This window comes from Schistocerca nitens, chromosome 8, assembly GCF_023898315.1.
Source record: "Schistocerca nitens isolate TAMUIC-IGC-003100 chromosome 8, iqSchNite1.1, whole genome shotgun sequence".
Lineage (NCBI taxonomy): Eukaryota > Metazoa > Arthropoda > Insecta > Orthoptera > Acrididae > Schistocerca > Schistocerca nitens.
Window position 1 is genome coordinate 130,375,658 of NC_064621.1, and position 20,522 is coordinate 130,396,179.

Sequence of the window (20,522 nt, forward strand, 5' to 3'; positions counted from 1 at the left end):
ACATGTGTGTTCTAAAAGGAGGTCTGATGGCCGGTAGTTCAGTGTAACGCTCCTTCATCCCACGCCTTCTGCAGGTATAATCTGCCTCAGTACCCTTTAAGGAACTTATGTACTGGTCCTTGTATTTTATTGTTGTGTTATTTATTGCAATACGTTGTAATGCCTACATTAAAGGTTATGTATGCCTAGTTAATAGTTCTGGTCGCCTTCTGGAATAAATATGGCAGTGTAGTGTTCAGTGCATGTTAAGGGTTGTGTTACAAAGTTTACCATCATCTTATTTCACCCGTTTGGTGTTGAGTTGCCTGTTTTTTAATTAACTGTTGCCATTGTATTTGCTGTTTTACAGTAGGTTTCTAAATTGTTTATATTATTGCCGTCCCTGTCGTGTAAGGCTTTCAGCAGAGATTGTGGCCATTTGCCTTAAAATGCTAATTTGGTATTTGTATGTACGCCTAAAACCTTATTTACTGCCATTCCTGGTGTCTGATGCCTTCTGCTGTGTTTGTGGTGACTTGCCTTTAATATTTCAATACCTGTAATTTGTAAGTTGCACCGAGTTATAAACAATTCTTAATTTATTGCCATTTCTGACGTGTAAGGCGTTCTACGCAGATCACAGTGGCTTGCTTTTAAAACGTTATCTGCTTTATCTGTATTTAATGGTGATTTGCTGAATTGTAACTCACTGAAAACACTATTATTTACACAGTTGTTTATTCCTTCATTAATAACGTGTGATACTTTTATTTATTGTTGAGTCTGGAATTACTGGTTTAAAATAAATTGTGTGTAACTGTAAAAGGCAACGAACGGTTACTGATTACGGCTCCGTCCACAATTGTAACCGAATCCTGCCTTCCCTTGACTACCATGTTTCAAAGTGAGTTTTTGAAGTTACAGGCTCTAGTACAACAAACTAGCCAAGATTCAAATCTCTTGAAATCCCTGTGGTGCCAAGTCGTACGGGGTGCGTAAAAATGTATGGGAAATTCTGACAACTGTGACACTGCGCGTGAGAGGCAGACTTTCGAGTTCCAGTCCTTGTTCATAATGAAGGGGCGAGTTTGGCAGGAGGGCTAATTTTCAGAGCACATCACACCGCGGAAAGAAAATTTCGTTTTTGTGTGACACTGTTTTGCACGCTGTGCGTCATTTTACAGTATGGATTCGTGGAACCCAACTGTACTCCACCGCAAGAGCGCCGGAGAGGCCAATATGTACACTCTTTGACATAAAACTTGACCGGCGGCCGGCCGCTTCAGAGGCTAAGTCCGCGCCGATCGCGACATGGGACAAAAAAACTGGCCAACTCGCTAATTCTCTAAGTCCGGTTATCTGCACAATCTGGCAACACTGTAGACTGCGGCACTTCCTGGAGGAAAACTTGTCCCATGATAGATAAACTCTAGGCTGATTACGCCTGTGGTCTAGCGGTAGCGTGCGTTGTTTCTGTTCATAATGTCAGTGGATCGAGAGCAGCTGGCGTCAAATATTTTTATAGCCTCTTCTGTCTGAATGCTGAAGACGTGAATGTAATGGTAGCGCAGATTCAATCTATTTCGCTTTGTGACACACCGATATCAAAATTTTATCCAGTAACGATTTTGCGGCAGATTTCCTGCAGACTGTCCTCCTCTGGACGCCGTATGCGGCAAAGCTCCGGGATCCATTTGCTGGCTACTGGCAGCGGCCGTGGCGACAGCAGCGGCGCTGCACTCCCCCGTTCTTTATCGAAAGCGCCTGCTACCGCTCATCGCTTTTGATGATTTAAAACGCTTTATTATTAAATGTTGCTCCACAGAAAATTTCTACAATTTCCATTCACGCCCAAAAGCAACGGAGACAGACGCCCTGATTAGTAGGCGGGTATTATATTACATTAATCGGCAAGAGCTGAGTATGGCCCGAAATTAATGTTATAGACTGGGACGAAATTAAACCACCTCACTACATTCGATGAATTTATAAATGCTTCATACCTCGTTTCTTTTTCTTTCAAACTCAATTATTTGTGCAACTTTTGGTCAATGTTTGGATGTTTTCGTCAAGCCAGAGTGAGCATCTGTGGTGTAAAGTGTATTTCATTCCTTATGGTAAGTCTATGCGATAAACTGTGTGAATACCTTGCAATGCATGCTCTGTAGCAGTGCAGGAACACTGCACAATTGGAGTTCCATGTATGGGTTCATGAAGTATTTATTGTTGATCGGAAGTGATAGTTAAGGTCATCAGATTTAAACCAGAAAAATTTGTCGTTTTGAAGGTTTCAGAGAACGGAAAGGAATTGCTAACGCCGGTGTTAGAAAACGTCTACAGTTAAATGCTATTGCAAAAATTTAGAAGAAGGGAACTATATTAATGAACATGTGCACTTCATAAACAACCTTCTGACATGTTAGACCTATATGACGAACAAAGCTCAAATTTATATCGTTGACAGTCGGTTTGAATCTTTTCAGGGTCTATTTTACAGTGAAGCACCTTGGAATTTGCAAAGCAGAAATTCATGATATTAACTTAATTTACTAAGTCGAAATCGGACGAAGATTGATGTTTAAAGGAATTCTTCAGATTTCGCATAAGAAATTTTTACTAGCAGTTTGCAACTCCATTAATTAAAATGGAAAATAAAAGGTTGTAGTCAGCGGCTTCTACCGTGATTCGAACTGCTATGTCTTATAGTACAAGCACTGCAACGCACAAGGGAACCTCTGAGCTAACGACACACTGGCGGCCAGAGGCGGAATATAGTCACTGCGATGTTGCCTGAGCCTCAAAACGCAACCTTAAACACACGAATAGGTGGAGATTACTGTTTTAACGTCCCGTCGACAACGATGTCATTAGAGACGGAGCACAAGCTCGGATTAGGGAAGGATGGGGAAGGAAATCGGCCGTGCCCTTCCTAAGGAACCATCCCAGCATTTGCCTGAAGCGATTTTGGGAAATCATTGAAAACCTAAATTAGGATGGCCGGGCGCGGGATTGCACCGTCGTCCTCCCGAATGCACACACAAACAGGTGTTACTTATGTGAAGAACGCCGTTCTTGAAGTCCAGAAATTAAATATACTTTCTAATTGTGTCATCTTGCAGTGGATTATATCGTACGAGTCTTCGATGTGGAAAACGAATGTCAAGTGAATTTAGCGAGGTAACGCCGACCTACACCCGGAATTAATGCACTATCAGAGTGTTGACAAATACTTGCTACGACGCTGCCATTTCTAGGCTCTCTGGCGAGGCAGCTCTTTAGCGAAATGCTTGCCGTGATTCTCCGATACGGTTCTTCAGAGTGGAGACGCGCGCGCACGTTTGGTTTTTATGCGGCGTTCTCCCCTGATGGTTTCTGACGTCGCCTTGTGGGCTATGTATACATATGAGACATTCAATTATCATTAATCCAGAATGATACAAGTTTCAGCATCCGGCGTGGAAGAAGGCTGTTGACGCCGACATTATATCATTTCAACGTAGGGAAAGCAAAACGGATCATTCAATGTTTCTCATTCAACATAAAGCATATGAGATAATTTTCCGTAACGTTCATAATCATCTAAAAATACAAACGAAGTAAAAATACACCGGAAGCTAATTCGAATTGAATATAACGCTTTGCACCTCGATGTCGAATTTGTCCACTTGCAATCTTTTGCAGCATACACATAGAATGTCATGATTACCACGAGAATGAAGAAATATGTTGGTAAGGATGGAAGCAAGAAGAGACGCAGTCAACAAATATTCTATTCCTCATGACATTCATTTCATTTGACACGTAAGAAGAGGTAAAGCGGGAATTTACTTTCGTTAACACGAAAGATATGCCGCACATATTGATAACGAGGAAGTCTGCGTCTTCATACGTTTCCTCCTTGAAATCTGTATGCTTTATTATATACTAAGTAGCCCGATCATTGTTTCAGTAATGTTACCCTCTTGTTTGACCCCGTAACGATGAACAGATTCCAAATGCATGTCTCTGCGTGAAAGTAGCTGTTCGAACCCTTCCTGGGTTGTTTTTTGTGTTTTATTGCTTGGAATTCCTGAAGCAGACCACTGTGCCTTCCCCCCTCGTGGGTTAGGTCTCAAAACTAAACCGCTTTGTATCCAATGGCATAATTTATTCAGACAGCATCAGCATAAGACTATCAAACAAAGCCTTCCATTTACAGTTGCAGCACTCTAACCAGCACTGACCAAAGTGTAATCCACGGTCATGGTCCTAAATTAGCAGCTGTCTGCTACTGTGGCAAAGTCCGTACTACACTTTCGATTCCGCAGCACCATTTTATCTGGTAACACTGTGTAGTTGCAGAGTTGTTCTACCAGGTCTGTCCTCACACTGTCAACTTTATGTATCTCACTTCTCCTGTAGCGTAGATCACGAGGAGCCGGAGTAAATGAGTGTATTCTGCATGACGTAACATTCAGTATTCCCTTCTTTCATAGCCACTCTTCATGTGCATCGATACCAAATAGGAATGCGAAAACTCTTGCGAGGGAGAGAATGACAATAACAATCGTAACAAGAACAAGCAAATAATGAATGATGTTTATTCCAACGCAGAACGAGAATGGCTTTAAATATAAAAATCTGTATCTATATCTATATCCATATCTATTGATCTTTGAGTTGGCACAATGCAAATATATTCTTAGCATTTAGTTACTGAATTTAGGTCTGGATGTTTGCAGAGAAAAGTAAGAGTCGGTACTTCTCGCTAGTGTAATATAATGTGAACCAGCAACAACCCTTTCCTTAGAACACGACTCAAGCAGGTCCTCAAGTAGGTACCAAGGCACTGCTGCATTCTGTTCCCTGACATTGCTCTGATGACGGTTAATGCAGATAGTTCCGATTATGAAATACAAAACGTATTGCAGGTTAGTTCCTAGGATAGGAACATTAAATTTGCGTTGTAGACGGCACATGAACGTGACGACTATCCATATTACTCATCAATATAAAATGACAATATTTTGGGAATTTAGCAGGATTACTCAAAATGAATTCTGAAATTGGGTGACTGACTGCACAGGTGCTAAACGTCGTCAAGAGTACACGATGTCCTAATCGCATTAGGAATATGAAGATCGTCTTTGACAGCTCGCAACTTTCACATTGCTATCTCCACCCTACTCCAGACAGCCCTCGGTGGAGTTGCACTACGTTGCCGATGTTATGGAAGGCCTTCAAACCGACAACAGACCACATATTGAAAAATACAAGCGAATTCTCTTGCAGCGTAAGCTTATTGTAACTAATCTAAAAATTATTGGAGAGGAACATTGTCCTATTCAAAAAAAGTAAAATGTTACACACTGTTGACGTCAAACGGACATTATCTATGTCCTGTCTTGTGTCCTACTCATCTATAATATCAAGTGTACTATGAAAATGATTATATATAATGGATGATAAGGTAATGCATTGATACCAGATGGTGGGGGCCGGCCGGTGTGGCCGTGCGGTTCTAGGCGCTTCAGTCTGGAACCGCGTGACCGCTACGGTCGCAGGTTCGAATCCTGCCTCGGGCATGGATGTGTGTGATGTCCTTAGGTTAGTTAGGTTTAAGTAGTTCTAAGTTCTAGGGGACTGATGACCTTAGAAGTTAAGTCCCATAGTGCTCAGAGCCATTTGAACCATTTGAACTATTTAACACAAAATGACATTAAAAATTAAAGTTATTCACGAGCAGCTCGTTGAGAATATGTATGAACATTAAATGACACGACGAACCGTCTTGTTCTGCATATGGATTCAAACCCAGCTCATGCAGACTAAGCAAAGATTTCGTGACCGACGGAAACTAACAGTCATTCCTGATTAAGCATACAGAGAGTGATATACCTCGATTTTAGACAGTATCAGTTAGCAAATATGAACTTTAAATTGCATAACGCAAACATTTTTAACAGACGCGAATTCCTACCCAGCATCTATTGTCCCTGTTAACGAACTACGAGAGATGTTAAATACTGCTTCTTCACAAGTAACTTACTTGAAATGCCGTGAGGTAAAGCTGTGTGTTGGACACGGATTCGAACCCGGAACCTAATCGGATTGCTATAGAAGCACAGTCAAATGTGACATATCGGAATTTCGCGGCAGTAGCTAGATGTTTTAACTGAAATGACGAGACGAAACATTAATTTTTTCCTTCCCAGGACTCCAACCCGGCATCTATCGCTGTTATATTCTAGAGAAAAAGAACGTTAAATATGGGTTTGTTGCACCAGCAGTGACATGTGAGCATGTTTGAACTGAAATAATATGACGAAGAGTTCAGCGCTCACTGGGAATAGAGCCCCACACATATCGTTGTTGACTACACACAAAGAGACGTCAGCTACCGAATTTTTCTCCACCAGCTGCTAAGAATAGCATCTTGAACTTACAGTCATCTCGCAAATAGTTATGTGTCTCACTGGGAGTTAAAAACGTCAGATATCGTTAGTGTTGACAACGAATGAAAATACATTAAAAATCAAAATTATTATCCACCAGCAGATAGGTGTTCTCATGATAGAGCTTGATAATACATAATTAAATCTTTAGTGCCGGGCCAGGATTCGATCCCATTCACGCGTAATATGTGAAGGTGTTGAGGAATCTGCAGTTTTGAACAAACAACAAATTGTAGCCGAGCAGTATTGCCACGAAGGGATCAAATTCCGCGTTAAGGGCGGTCTGAGTTGCATTCCCAGTTTAGAACCAATTTTATCGACATACAGAAGCTTAAATAAAAGATGGAATAAGTGTCCTGTGACCATACATAGCGTTTGTGTCGTCACTTGAAATAAATAACTAGTATAAGAAAGGTTACTGGTGACAGAGTTTCTACATGTCGCCACTCCAGACTTTATTGTGGTTCAACCTACCGTCTTCTTGGTAGAGAAGGAATATCATCTTTAATGTGAATTTTCAGACCACGCAGCCATTATATCTCCTTCACTTGGTGTAGCCAGGAGAGAATGGAATCTGTCTCTCCCTATCTAAAATCATTGACGGAAGTGGGAATCGAACCCAGACCATAGGTATAACAACCTACCATCCGTCCAACAGACCACGAAATCCTCTTCTGTGCGAGTCATTTTTCTATCGTAACACAGTTGCGCCACACTGGATGAGAATTCTGACACACAGGCTCCCTGTAGTAATTTGCAGCATGTTCAGTAAATTCATTTACTTGGTTGACCGAATCACCATGAACTAGCTGCCTCGGCTACCCAGTGCATACATACGACTATTTTGTAATCACAGAAATAAAATCACGTAACTGCCACCTACACACAACTGCCAACAGTGTAGGATGCAGAAGTTTAAATAGGAAGTGTTCCTTTCCACTTGAGCTATTCTATTGCGCTATCTGTTACTAGAAAACGTCGTTCAGTCCAAAAGAAAAGCTGTAACTGTTTGTCTCTCAGAAGTCAAGACCTGGCCATATGCATAATCTCACAGTGCTGTGGAATCCAGAAGTTCTGGAGGAAGAGTTGCCGAGCTCTGGAGCTGTTGTAGCTACGTGTCAGCTTGTAGCATAGATAAGATGTCGCGAGTTCGAATACATTCAGTGCTACATTTTTTAAAACGCAATTCTGCTCTCTGCTGAAGGTATCAATCTAATGGAACTTTGAACATAATTCCCTTCACTTCTCAACCCAAAGTAGTCGCATGTGGAAAAAGGGCTAACTACTGTGACATTTTGTTCTATTCAGGTTTAATAGACAGCATGCAGCAGATGCATCTCGAAGATGTGCAGGGAGAGCGCATCGTGCCATAATATGTCAGAAAAGTATTTTCTACATTAGCCGTCATGTGGTAGTGATATTTTATTCTTCTTCAAACTTTGTTTGACAGCTTTAACTCAGAACAAGTTTTCTACATGCATGTAATCAATAAACTGCATGTGCATTGTCAGACTGTCATAGGTAACATCAGAGAATTCGCATATATCGTTGATGATTAATTTCTCTCTCATGTTTACTATTGTTTTAACAACACTAAAGGAAACCTTACGAAAATTGTGCACTGTATTATAAGAAATGAAATAAAACTAACCATGATAACCTTACGACGAAAGTATCTGTACACAAGCATGCCTCTATCGACACGAATTAGTAAAACACTACTCACTTAGATTTTGATTGGGTCTGTGTTTAATTGGTATGCTGTGTCATACTCAAGAGGTATGCAAATGTGGCATTTCATAAATATAGTTACGTATTCCTGGAAACCCAAAATTCGCTTGTGAGCAGCGGAAAGAGGCCTTACCTGTTGTGCAGCATTGTAAGTTTTTCAACATTGCACTATGAGCTGAAAGCATTTTCTTGCGATTTCCTTATTGATGTTTGATCTGACGGCTTGTAGCTCTTTCACAGAAGGGATAAAAACGTTACAGGCAGTGAGACTGGAACTGCGAAACGTAACAGACGCTTTTTCACAGGTCAGCACGTTACCACAGAGCTAGCGAGGAGGTATGGGTCTTAGCTTCCTATTACGAGGGCAATCGTAACTAGAACTCGTAAACCGCTATTTGAAGGTCGAGATTAGTTGCGGTTTCCACCTGCAACGACTTTCCTGGGCTGAAAACCGTAAATTTTCAATCTTTTGTTACCCTTCAAGCGATAACAACTCAGATTATTCAATGGAAATGACAGGTAAAATCAAGTGAACTTTGAGGTTTAATTCCGTGCACACCAGGAAGTAACTCGTCGATCACAGAGTTGCCAAACATACGTTGCCTTGTTGCCAAATCTCAGTTACAGTACCAGCAGGAAGAAGACGAACCGATGTGATCCTACAGCGGTCTGGGAAGTGACCATAGCTGGTGTCTCCAAGTCGCGGCTGCTACGGCCTGGAATACATAATGCATCTGATTCGCTTTCTGTAACTAGGTTTAGGGACTGGAGTGTAGTTACTAACAACACTCAGAACTGACTGCAAACTGAGCATCATAAATCAGTAACTCTCATTGTTGTTTTTATATTTCTTTCGTAAGTGTACTCAAAACTAAGAAAGTCATTCACAGGCGTTTTCGCGCCTCGCCGATAGTCGAGCACATCATACAAATAAAAATAAAAAAGAATGTGTGTGTGTGTGTGTGTGTGTGTGTGTGTGTGTGTGTGTGAGAGAGAGAGAGAGAGAGAGAGAGAGAGAAATAAAAAGCAATGAGAGAGAGTGTAAAAAATTGTTGTAAAGAAATTGAATCATGGTATTTAAAGAAATCTTTCATTAAAATGACACGTTCCACATCATTACGAAATGTCGTATTCATGATCTATGGAACAAGAGTTAATCTAATGTAATCTAATCTAATCTAATCACATCATATTGATGATTAGCCATGAAGAGTCATGAATTACCGAAATTTTGGCCAATACCAGTAACCAAATCTAAACTTGAAAATAAAAGACTACAAGTTTTGTAATAAACCGTGACTTCTATCAAGACCCATTCGTCCCTGTTATCTAACCACGAAAGATGTCTGATATACCTCCATTCTGAAGTAACAAAGTGTGCATGCATTTAAAGATGAAGTGCATGATGTGAAGTTCTGTGACGGAGATACGAACCCAACACGTAATCCGATTGTTAACTAAGAAAAATCAAATGTGACGTATCGGTTTTTCTTACGAGCCGCTAGGTGTCTGAATCTAAAATAAGGATACAAACTTTTGTGCCTAAGCGACAATCGAACTGCACACCTACCGTGCATCCACGAATATAGCTTAAGTATCAGTTGCTTACTCATGAACAGTAAGATGTGTGCGTGTTTGACCAGAAATAACGACACCTGTTGCGATTGTTGGAAACACATGAACAGACATTGAAACTGCGCGTTAATTTTCACTAGCAGGTGGGTGTGCACTTGATAAAGCTCGAAATTATGAATATTTTTGTACTGGATCAGGTTTCAGACCCACATACTTACCTTTGGAGGAGACCTAGAGAAGATTGTAGTCTTGGGAAAAGGAACGAAATGACTGAACTATACTGTTCCGAGAGATTCAGATCCTCGAAAGAGCAGATACGAATTCGAATCACAGTCCAGCACCAAATTTTTAAACGTCTCTAGTTCAATCAAGTACAAGTAAAGTAAGAGCCCTGTCTCTTTAAATGACTATCGGTCCATCAAATAAAATAAAATTTTCTAATGTAAGTAAGCTTACTGGCGACTGTATTTCTGTTTACCATGACTTCCGCTGTGTCATTTCCCAACGTAAACCGGCTCTGCCCAGTTGGTAATGAAGGAACGTGATGTTTAATGCGGATTCTGGATTATAACGTCTTTCTCTTGAGGTTACCAGAGGTAAAATAAATCTGTTTGTGCCTCTTAAAAGTAAATGCCTGAACCCACGCGTTGCACCTGTGATAGCTCGTTCCACCATACCATTGTGGCCACATTACCCAGCCCCAAGAGTGAGCTGTAACGGATGATGTGCTTAGCTTACAAAATTAGTCACGGTGGAAAAAATGCGAGTCTATTAAATGGTCAAGTAGAAGCAAGCTTCTGACGCAGAGATTATGCTATTCTCATGTCAGCAGGATGTAAAGACTCTTCTAGGCATCATAGGCTGGATGTGAAGCCGTTTTGATTTTTCACAAATTCAGCAAATTTCTTAGTTCGAGAAAATCCACTGTGAAGTGTGAATTTGCCGGATAATTCGATTATTACTGTTATTATTACTATTATTTTATTCATACCGCTGCTGGAACACGACCGTAGTCTTGAGGTAAAACGAGAGACCAGCTAATATGACGTCTGGCGACCAAAAGCACATATCGACAAAATTTTGATCGCCCCTTTCCTCTCGGTGCTGAAGCTATGTGTGTAATTCAAGCGAATCTACAATATCATATTAGCTGGTCTCGCGTTTTACCTCAAGACTATGGTCTTAGTCAAGAGTAATGTACTAAGACTGGAGTCAAGACTTCCTCTGGGAAGTGCCACAGTCTACATGTTGCTAGATCGAGCATATTGCCAGGCATAGAATTCTGAGAGGAGCACGACTGTATTGTCCACCTTACGTGAACGACTCGGCGGTCAATTTTTTGGTCTGAGACTGTATCTACAACACATATTGCACGCTGAAGACCCAGAAGAATTTAAAAAAAAGTAGTTTATGAGAGCAACGTTAACCATAGCGTTCGAAGTATTCATTGTATTGTATACGTGTGTGTAAACACCTTCCAATGACCACTCAAGAAAGACAAGGATACACAGTCTAGCTTCAATATTATAAATTCGCCTCAGTTTGTGGATGAACTCAGACTTAAGTTGATAATAATTGTGAAAATTTAGCAGCACTGTACCCATTGGTGTTAAACTCGTTTTCAACCAATGATTCCCACAGCTACAGGGATACTACTTGTGATACCTCTTAGACAAAATACTTAAGCAGTGTTATCAGACGAAAAGATCAACCTGACACAAACTGTGGGAAGTTTAACCTTCGTACCTGGATATTCAGATTTTCCTATTTGAGATATCTGTGAACGTTGCTGCTTAAGACGATTTAAGCAGAAACTAAATTCCCTCAGCTTCGACAATGTTTAAAGAAATCGTCTTATCGGCACTAAATCGTGGTTTGTGAATTGTTTACCGGCCGTACTCTGCCGTATTGTGCCGGTTGGAAGGCAAAAGCTTACTGACAAATTTCACACAGAAATTACTGTTACAGTGTACTTATGGAGCCAAATGAGTGAATTGCGTATTTTCCGGTGAGAATGAGCACTGGCAAACAGTCTTCGCTACATTAGGTTATTTAAACTGGTGTCACTCTGAGCTAGAATTTATGGTCAGCGACTGAGTGTAAGGTCAGCGTTTCGGATGCGAGTTTTGCGACTGTGAAATACTTTCCTACATTATAGAAGCGAATATTAAATTTGAACTAATATTGCGAAAATTTTGTACCTGGACAGCTTAGAATGAAAATACTTCTGTTTATTTCAAAGGGTAACAATAGATTTTCTAAAACACTGTCTGTCATACACAACTTGAAACAGGTCATGTCGACCAAATCATGTGGAAGAACTAACAGCAACGTATATCGGAAGGCAGTAAGATCTCTTGCCTTTTAGTTTGTCAGTACTCGATAGGCATTTCTAGGCGAAAGTAAATGAAGAAAGGCAGTGCGTTTTTGTTACCAAGTAACGTCTTCGTCAATTACTTGAGCTTTAATGTAATCGACGAGTAATTGCTGGTGTTTGATATTAACATGAAAAGGATTCCGTAGACAGGGAAAGAACCTGTTCTTGGGAAATTACATCTATAGTGACCAAAAGGCATTAAATGATGTTCAAGCACTTGTGTTACAGCAGCGGTATGAATAAAATGATATTAATAATAACAGTAATAATCGAATTATCCGGCAACTTCACACTTCACAGTGGATTTTCTCGAACTAAGAAATTTGCTGAATTTGTGAAAAATCAAAACGGCTTCACATCCAGCCTATGATGCCTAGAAGAGTCTTTACATCCTGCTGACATGAGAATAGCATAATCTCTGCGTCAGAAGCTTGCTTCTACTTGACCATTTAATAGACCCGCATTTTTTCGACCGTGACTAATTTTGTAAGCTAAGCACATCATCCGTTACAGCACACTCTTGGGGCTGGGTAATGTGGCCACAATGGTATGGTGGAACGAGCTATCACAGGTGCAACGCGTGGGTTCAGGCATTTACTTTTAAGAGGCACAAACAGATTTATTTTACCTCTGGTAACCTCAAGAGAAAGACGTTATAATCCAGAACCCGCATTAAACATCACGTTCCTTCATTACCAACTGGGCAGAGCCGGTTTACGTTGGGAAATGACACAGCGGAAGTCATGGTAAACAGAAATACAGTCGCCAGTAAGCTTACTTACATTAGAAAATTTTATTTTATTTGATGAACCGATAGCCATTTAAAGAGACAGGGCTCTTACTTTACTTGTACTTGATTGAACTAGAGACGTTTAAAAATTTGGTGCTGGACTGTGATTCGAATTCGTATCTCCTCTTTCGAGGATCTGAATCTCTCGGAACAGTATAGTTCAGTCATTTCGTTCCTTTTCCCAAGACTGCAATCTTCTCTAGGTCTCCTCCAAAGGTAAGTATGTGGGTCTGAAACCTGATCCAGTACAAAAATATTCATAATTTCATTTCGAGCATTATCAAGTGCACACCCACCTGCTAGTGAAAATTAACGCGCAATTTCAATGTCTGTTCATGTGTTTCCAACAATCGCAACAGGTGTCGTTATTTCTGGTCAAACACGCACACATCTTACTGTTCATGAGTAAGCAACTGATACGTAAGCTATATTCGTGGATGCACGGTAGGTGTGCAGTTCGATTGTCGCTTAGGCACAAAAGTTTGTATCCTTATTTTAGATTCAGACACCTAGCGGCTCGTAAGAAAAACCGATACGTAACATTTGATTTTTCTTAGTTAACAATCGGATTACGTGTTGGGTTCGTATCTCCGTCACAGAACTTCACATCATGCACTTCATCTTTAAATGCATGCACACTTTGTTACTTCAGAATGGAGGTATATCAGACATCTTTCGTGGTTAGATAACAGGGACGAATGGGTCTTGATAGGAGTCACGGTTTATTACAAAACTTGTCGTCTTTTATTTTCAAGTTTAGATTTGGTTACTGGTATTGGCCAAAATTTCGGTAATTCATGACTCTTCATGGCTAATCATCAATATGATGTGATTAGATTAGATTAGATTACATTAGATTAACTCTTGTTCCATAGATCATGAATACGACATTTCGTAATGATGTGGAACGTGTCATTTTAATGAAAGATTTCTTTAAATACCATGATTCAATTTCTTTACAACAATTTTTTACACTCTCTCTCATTGCTTTTTATTTCCCTCCCTCTCTCTCTCACTCTCTCTCTCTCTCTCTCTCTCTCACACACACACACACACACACACACACACACACACATTCTTTTTTATTTTTATTTGTATGATGTGCTCGACTATCGGCAAGGCGCGAAAACGCCTGTGAATGACTTTCTTAGTTTTGAGTACACTTACGAAAGAAATATAAAAACAACAATGAGAGTTACTGATTTATGATGCTCAGTTTGCAGTCAGTTCTGAGTGTTGTTAGTAACTACGCTCCAGTCCCTAAACCTAGTTACAGAAAGCGAATCAGACGCATTACTTATTCCAGGCCGTAGCAGCCGCGACTTGGAGACACCAGCTATGGTCACTTCCCAGACCGCTGTAGGATCACATCGGTTCGTCTTCTTCCTGCTAATACTGTAACTGAGATTTGGCAACAAGGCAACGTATGTTTGGCAACTCTGTGATCGACGAGTTACTTCCTGGTGTGCACGGAATTAAACCTCAAAGTTCACTTGACTTTACCTGTCATTTCCATTGAATAATCTGAGTTGTTATCGCTTGAAGGGTAACAAAAGATTGAAAATTTACGGTTTTCAGCCCAGGAAAGTCGTTTCGGGTGGAAACCGCAACTAATCTCGACCTTCAAATAGCGGTTTACGAGTTCTAGTTACGATTGCCCTCGTAATAGGAAGCTAAGACCCATACCTCCTCGCTAGCTCTGTGGTAACGTGCTGCCCTGTGAAAAAGCGTCTGTTACGTTTCGCAGTTCCAGTCTCACTGCCTGTAACATTTTTATCCCTTCTGTGAAAGAGCTACAAGCCGTCAGATCAAAAATCAATAAGGAAATCGCAAGAAAATGCTTTCAGCTCATAGTGCAATGTTGAAAAACTTACAATGCTGCACAACAGGTAAGGCCTCTTTCCGCTGCTCACAAGCGAATTTTGGGTTTCCAGGAATACGTAACTATATTTATGAAATGCCACATTTGCATACCTCTTGAGTATGACACAGCATACCAATTAAACACAGACCCAATCAAAATCTAAGTGAGTAGTGTTTTACTAATTCGTGTCGATAGAGGCATGCTTGTGTACAGATACTTTCGTCGTAAGGTTATCATGGTTAGTTTTATTTCATTTCTTATAATACAGTGCACAATTTTCGTAAGGTTTCCTTTAGTGTTGTTAAAACAATAGTAAACATGAGAGAGAAATTAATCATCAACGATATATGCGAATTCTCTGATGTTACCTATGACAGTCTGACAATGCACATGCAGTTTATTGATTACATGCATGTAGAAAACTTGTTCTGAGTTAAAGCTGTCAAACAAAGTTTGAAGAAGAATAAAATATCACTACCACACGACGGCTAATGTAGAAAATACTTTTCTGACATATTATGGCACGATGCGCTCTCCCTGCACATCTTCGAGATGCATCTGCTGCCTGCTGTCTATTAAACCTGAATAGAACAAAATGTCACAGTAGTTAGCCCTTTTTCCACATGCGACTACTTTGGGTTGAGAAGTGAAGGGAATTATGTTCAAAGTTCCATTAGATTGATACCTTCAGCAGAGAGCAGAATTGCGTTTTAAAAAATGTAGCACTGAATGTATTCGAACTCGCGACATCTTATCTATGCTACAAGCTGACACGTAGCTACAACAGCTCCAGAGCTCGGCAACTCTTCCTCCAGAACTTCTGGATTCCACAGCACTGTGAGATTATGCATATGGCCAGGTCTTGACTTCTGAGAGACAAACAGTTACAGCTTTTCTTTTGGACTGAACGACGTTTTCTAGTAACAGATAGCGCAATAGAATAGCTCAAGTGGAAAGGAACACTTCCTATTTAAACTTCTGCATCCTACACTGTTGGCAGTTGTGTGTAGGTGGCAGTTACGTGATTTTATTTCTGTGATTACAAAATAGTCGTATGTATGCACTGGGTAGCCGAGGCAGCTAGTTCATGGTGATTCGGTCAACCAAGTAAATGAATTTACTGAACATGCTGCAAATTACTACAGGGAGCCTGTGTGTCAGAATTCTCATCCAGTGTGGCGCAACTGTGTTACGATAGAAAAATGACTCGCACAGAAGAGGATTTCGTGGTCTGTTGGACGGATGGTAGGTTGTTATACCTATGGTCTGGGTTCGATTCCCACTTCCGTCAATGATTTTAGATAGGGAGAGACAGATTCCATTCTCTCCTGGCTACACCAAGTGAAGGAGATATAATGGCTGCGTGGTCTGAAAATTCACATTAAAGATGATATTCCTTCTCTACCAAGAAGACGGTAGGTTGAACCACAATAAAGTCTGGAGTGGCGACATGTAGAAACTCTGTCACCAGTAACCTTTCTTATACTAGTTATTTATTTCAAGTGACGACACAAACGCTATGTATGGTCACAGGACACTTATTCCATCTTTTATTTAAGCTTCTGTATGTCGATAAAATTGGTTCTAAACTGGGAATGCAACTCAGACCGCCCTTAACGCGGAATTTGATCCCTTCGTGGCAATACTGCTCGGCTACAATTTGTTGTTTGTTCAAAACTGCAGATTCCTCAACACCTTCACATATTACGCGTGAATGGGATCGAATCCTGGCCCGGCACTAAAGATTTAATTATGTATTATCAAGCTCTATCATGAGAACACCTATCTGCTGGTGGATAATAATTTTGATTTTTAATGTATTTTCATTCGTTGTCAACACTAACGATATCTGACGTTTTTAACTCCCAGTGAGACACATAACTATTTGCGAGATGACTGTAAGTTCAAGATGCTATTCTTAGCAGCTGGTGGAGAAAAATTCGGTAGCTGACGTCTCTTTGTGTGTAGTCAACAACGATATGTGTGGGGCTCTATTCCCAGTGAGCGCTGAACTCTTCGTCATATTATTTCAGTTCAAACATGCTCACATGTCACTGCTGGTGCAACAAACCCATATTTAACGTTCTTTTTCTCTAGAATATAACAGCGATAGATGCCGGGTTGGAGTCCTGGGAAGGAAAAAATTAATGTTTCGTCTCGTCATTTCAGTTAAAACATCTAGCTACTGCCGCGAAATTCCGATATGTCACATTTGACTGTGCTTCTATAGCAATCCGATTAGGTTCCGGGTTCGAATCCGTGTCCAACACACAGCTTTACCTCACGGCATTTCAAGTAAGTTACTTGTGAAGAAGCAGTATTTAACATCTCTCGTAGTTCGTTAACAGGGACAATAGATGCTGGGTAGGAATTCGCGTCTGATAAAAATGTTTGCGTTATGCAATTTAAAGTTCATATTTGCTAACTGATACTGTCTAAAATCGAGGTATATCACTCTCTGTATGCTTAATCAGGAATGACTGTTAGTTTCCGTCAGTCACGAAATCTTTGCTTAGTCTGCATGAGCTGGGTTTGAATCCATATGCAGAACAAGACGGTTCGTCGTGTCATTTAATGTTCATACATATTCTCAACGAGCTGCTCGTGAATAACTTTAATTTTTAATGTCATTTTGTGTTAAATAGTTCAAATGGTTCAAATGGCTCTGAGCACTATGGGAGCCGGCCGCGGTGGTCTAGCGGTTCTGGCGCTGCAGTTCGGAACCGCGGGACTGCTACGGTCGCAGGTTCGATCCTGCCTCGGGCATGGGTGTGTGTGATGTCCTTAGGTTAGTTAGGTTTAAGTAGTTCTAAGTTCTAGGGGACTTATGACCTAAGATGTTGAGTCCCATAGTGCTCAGAGCCATTTGAGCACTATGGGACTTAACTTCTAAGGTCATCAGTCCCCTAGAACTTAGAACTACTTAAACCTAACTAACCTAAGGACATCACACACATCCATGCCCGAGGCAGGATTCGAACCTGCGACCGTAGCGGTCACGCGGTTCCAGACTGAAGCGCCTAGAACCGCACGGCCACACCGGCCGGCCCCCACCATCTGGTATCAATGCATTACCTTATCATCCATTATATATAATCATTTTCATAGTACACTTGATATTATAGATGAGTAGGACACAAGACAGGACATAGATAATGTCCGTTTGACGTCAACAGTGTGTAACATTTTACTTTTTTTGAGTAGGACAATGTTCCTCTCCAATAATTTTTAGATTAGTTACAATAAGCTTACGCTGCAAGAGAATTCGCTTGTATTTTTCAATATGTGGTCTGTTGTCGGTTTGAAAGCCTTCCATAACATCGGCAACGTAGTGCAACTCCACCGAGGGCTGTCTGGAGTAGGGTGGAGATAGCAATGTGAAAGTTGCGAGCTGTCAAAGACGATCTTCATATTCCTAATGCGATTAGGACATCGTGTACTCTTGACGACGTTTAGCACCTGTGCAGTCAGTCACCCAATTTCAGAATTCATTTTGAGTAATCCTGCTAAATTCCCAAAATATTGTCATTTTATATTGATGAGTAATATGGATAGTCGTCACGTTCATGTGCCGTCTACAACGCAAATTTAATGTTCCTATCCTAGGAACTAACCTGCAATACGTTTTGTATTTCATAATCGGAACTATCTGCATTAACCGTCATCAGAGCAATGTCAGGGAACAGAATGCAGCAGTGCCTTGGTACCTACTTGAGGACCTGCTTGAGTCGTGTTCTAAGGAAAGGGTTGTTGCTGGTTCACATTATATTACACTAGCGAGAAGTACCGACTCTTACTTTTCTCTGCAAACATCCAGACCTAAATTCAGTAACTAAATGCTAAGAATATATTTGCATTGTGCCAACTCAAAGATCAATAGATATGGATATAGATATAGATACAGATTTTTATATTTAAAGCCATTCTCGTTCTGCGTTGGAATAAACATCATTCATTATTTGCTTGTTCTTGTTACGATTGTTATTGTCATTCTCTCCCTCGCAAGAGTTTTCGCATTCCTATTTGGTATCGATGCACATGAAGAGTGGCTATGAAAGAAGGGAATACTGAATGTTACGTCATGCAGAATACACTCATTTACTCCGGCTCCTCGTGATCTACGCTACAGGAGAAGTGAGATACATAAAGTTGACAGTGTGAGGACAGACCTGGTAGAACAACTCTGCAACTACACAGTGTTACCAGATAAAATGGTGCTGCGGAATCGAAAGTGTAGTACGGACTTTGCCACAGTAGCAGACAGCTGCTAATTTAGGACCATGACCGTGGATTACACTTTGGTCAGTGCTGGTTAGAGTGCTGCAACTGTAAATGGAAGGCTTTGTTTGATAGTCTTATGCTGATGCTGTCTGAATAAATTATGCCATTGGATACAAAGCGGTTTAGTTTTGAGACCTAACCCACGAGGGGGGAAGGCACAGTGGTCTGCTTCAGGAATTCCAAGCAATAAAACACAAAAAACAACCCAGGAAGGGTTCGAACAGCTACTTTCACGCAGAGACATGCATTTGGAATCTGTTCATCGTTACGGGGTCAAACAAGAGGGTAACATTACTGAAACAATGATCGGGCTACTTAGTATATAATAGAGCATACAGATTTCAAGGAGGAAACGTATGAAGACGCAGACTTCCTCGTTATCAATATGTGCGGCATATCTTTCGTGTTAACGAAAGTAAATTCCCGCTTTACCTCTTCTTACGTGTCAAATGAAATGAATGTCATGAGGAATAGAATATTTGTTGACTGCGTCTCTTCTTGCTTCCATCCTTACCAACATATTTCTTCATTCTCGTGGTAATCATGACGTTCTATGTGTATGCTGCAAAAGATTGCAAGTGGACAAATTCGACATCGATGTGCAAAGCGTTATATTCAATTCGAATTAGCTTCCGGTGTATTTTTACTTCGTTTGTATTTTTAGATGATTATGAACGTTACGGAAAATTATCTCATATGCTTTATGTTGAATGAGAAACATTGAATGATCCGTTTTGCTTTCCCTACGTTGAAAGCTGAAACTTGTATCATTCTGGATTAATGATAATTGAATGTCTCATATGTATACATAGCCCACAGGGCGACGTCAGAAACCATCAGGGGAGAACGCCGCATAAAAACCAAACGTGCGCGCGCGTCTCCACTCTGAAGAACCGTATCGGAGAATCACGGCAAGCATTTCGCTAAAGAGCTGCCTCGTCAGAGAGCCTAGAAATGGCAGCGTCGTAGCAAGTATTTGTCAACACTCCGATAGTGCATTTACTTCCGGGTGTAGGTCGGCGTTACCTCGCTAAATTCACTTGACATTCGTTTTCCACATCGAAGACTCGTACGATATAATCCACTGCAAGATGACACAATTAGAAAGTATATTTAATTTCTGGACTTCAAGAACGGCGTTCTTCACATAAGTAACACCTGTTTGTGTGTGCATTCGGGAGGACGACGGTGCAATCCCGCGCCCGGCCATCCTGATTTAGGTTTTCAATGATTTCCCAAAATCGCTTCAGGCAAATGCTGGGATGGTTCCTTAGGAAGGGCACGGCCGATTTCCTTCCCCATCCTTCCCTAATCCGAGCTTGTGCTCCGTCTCTAATGTCATCGTTGTCGACGGGACGTTAAAACAGTAATCTCCACCTATTCGTGTGTTTAAGGTTGCGTTTTGAGGCTCAGGCAACATCGCAGTGACTATATTCCGCCTCTGGCCGCCAGTGTGTCGTTAGCTCAGAGGTTCCCTTGTGCGTTGCAGTG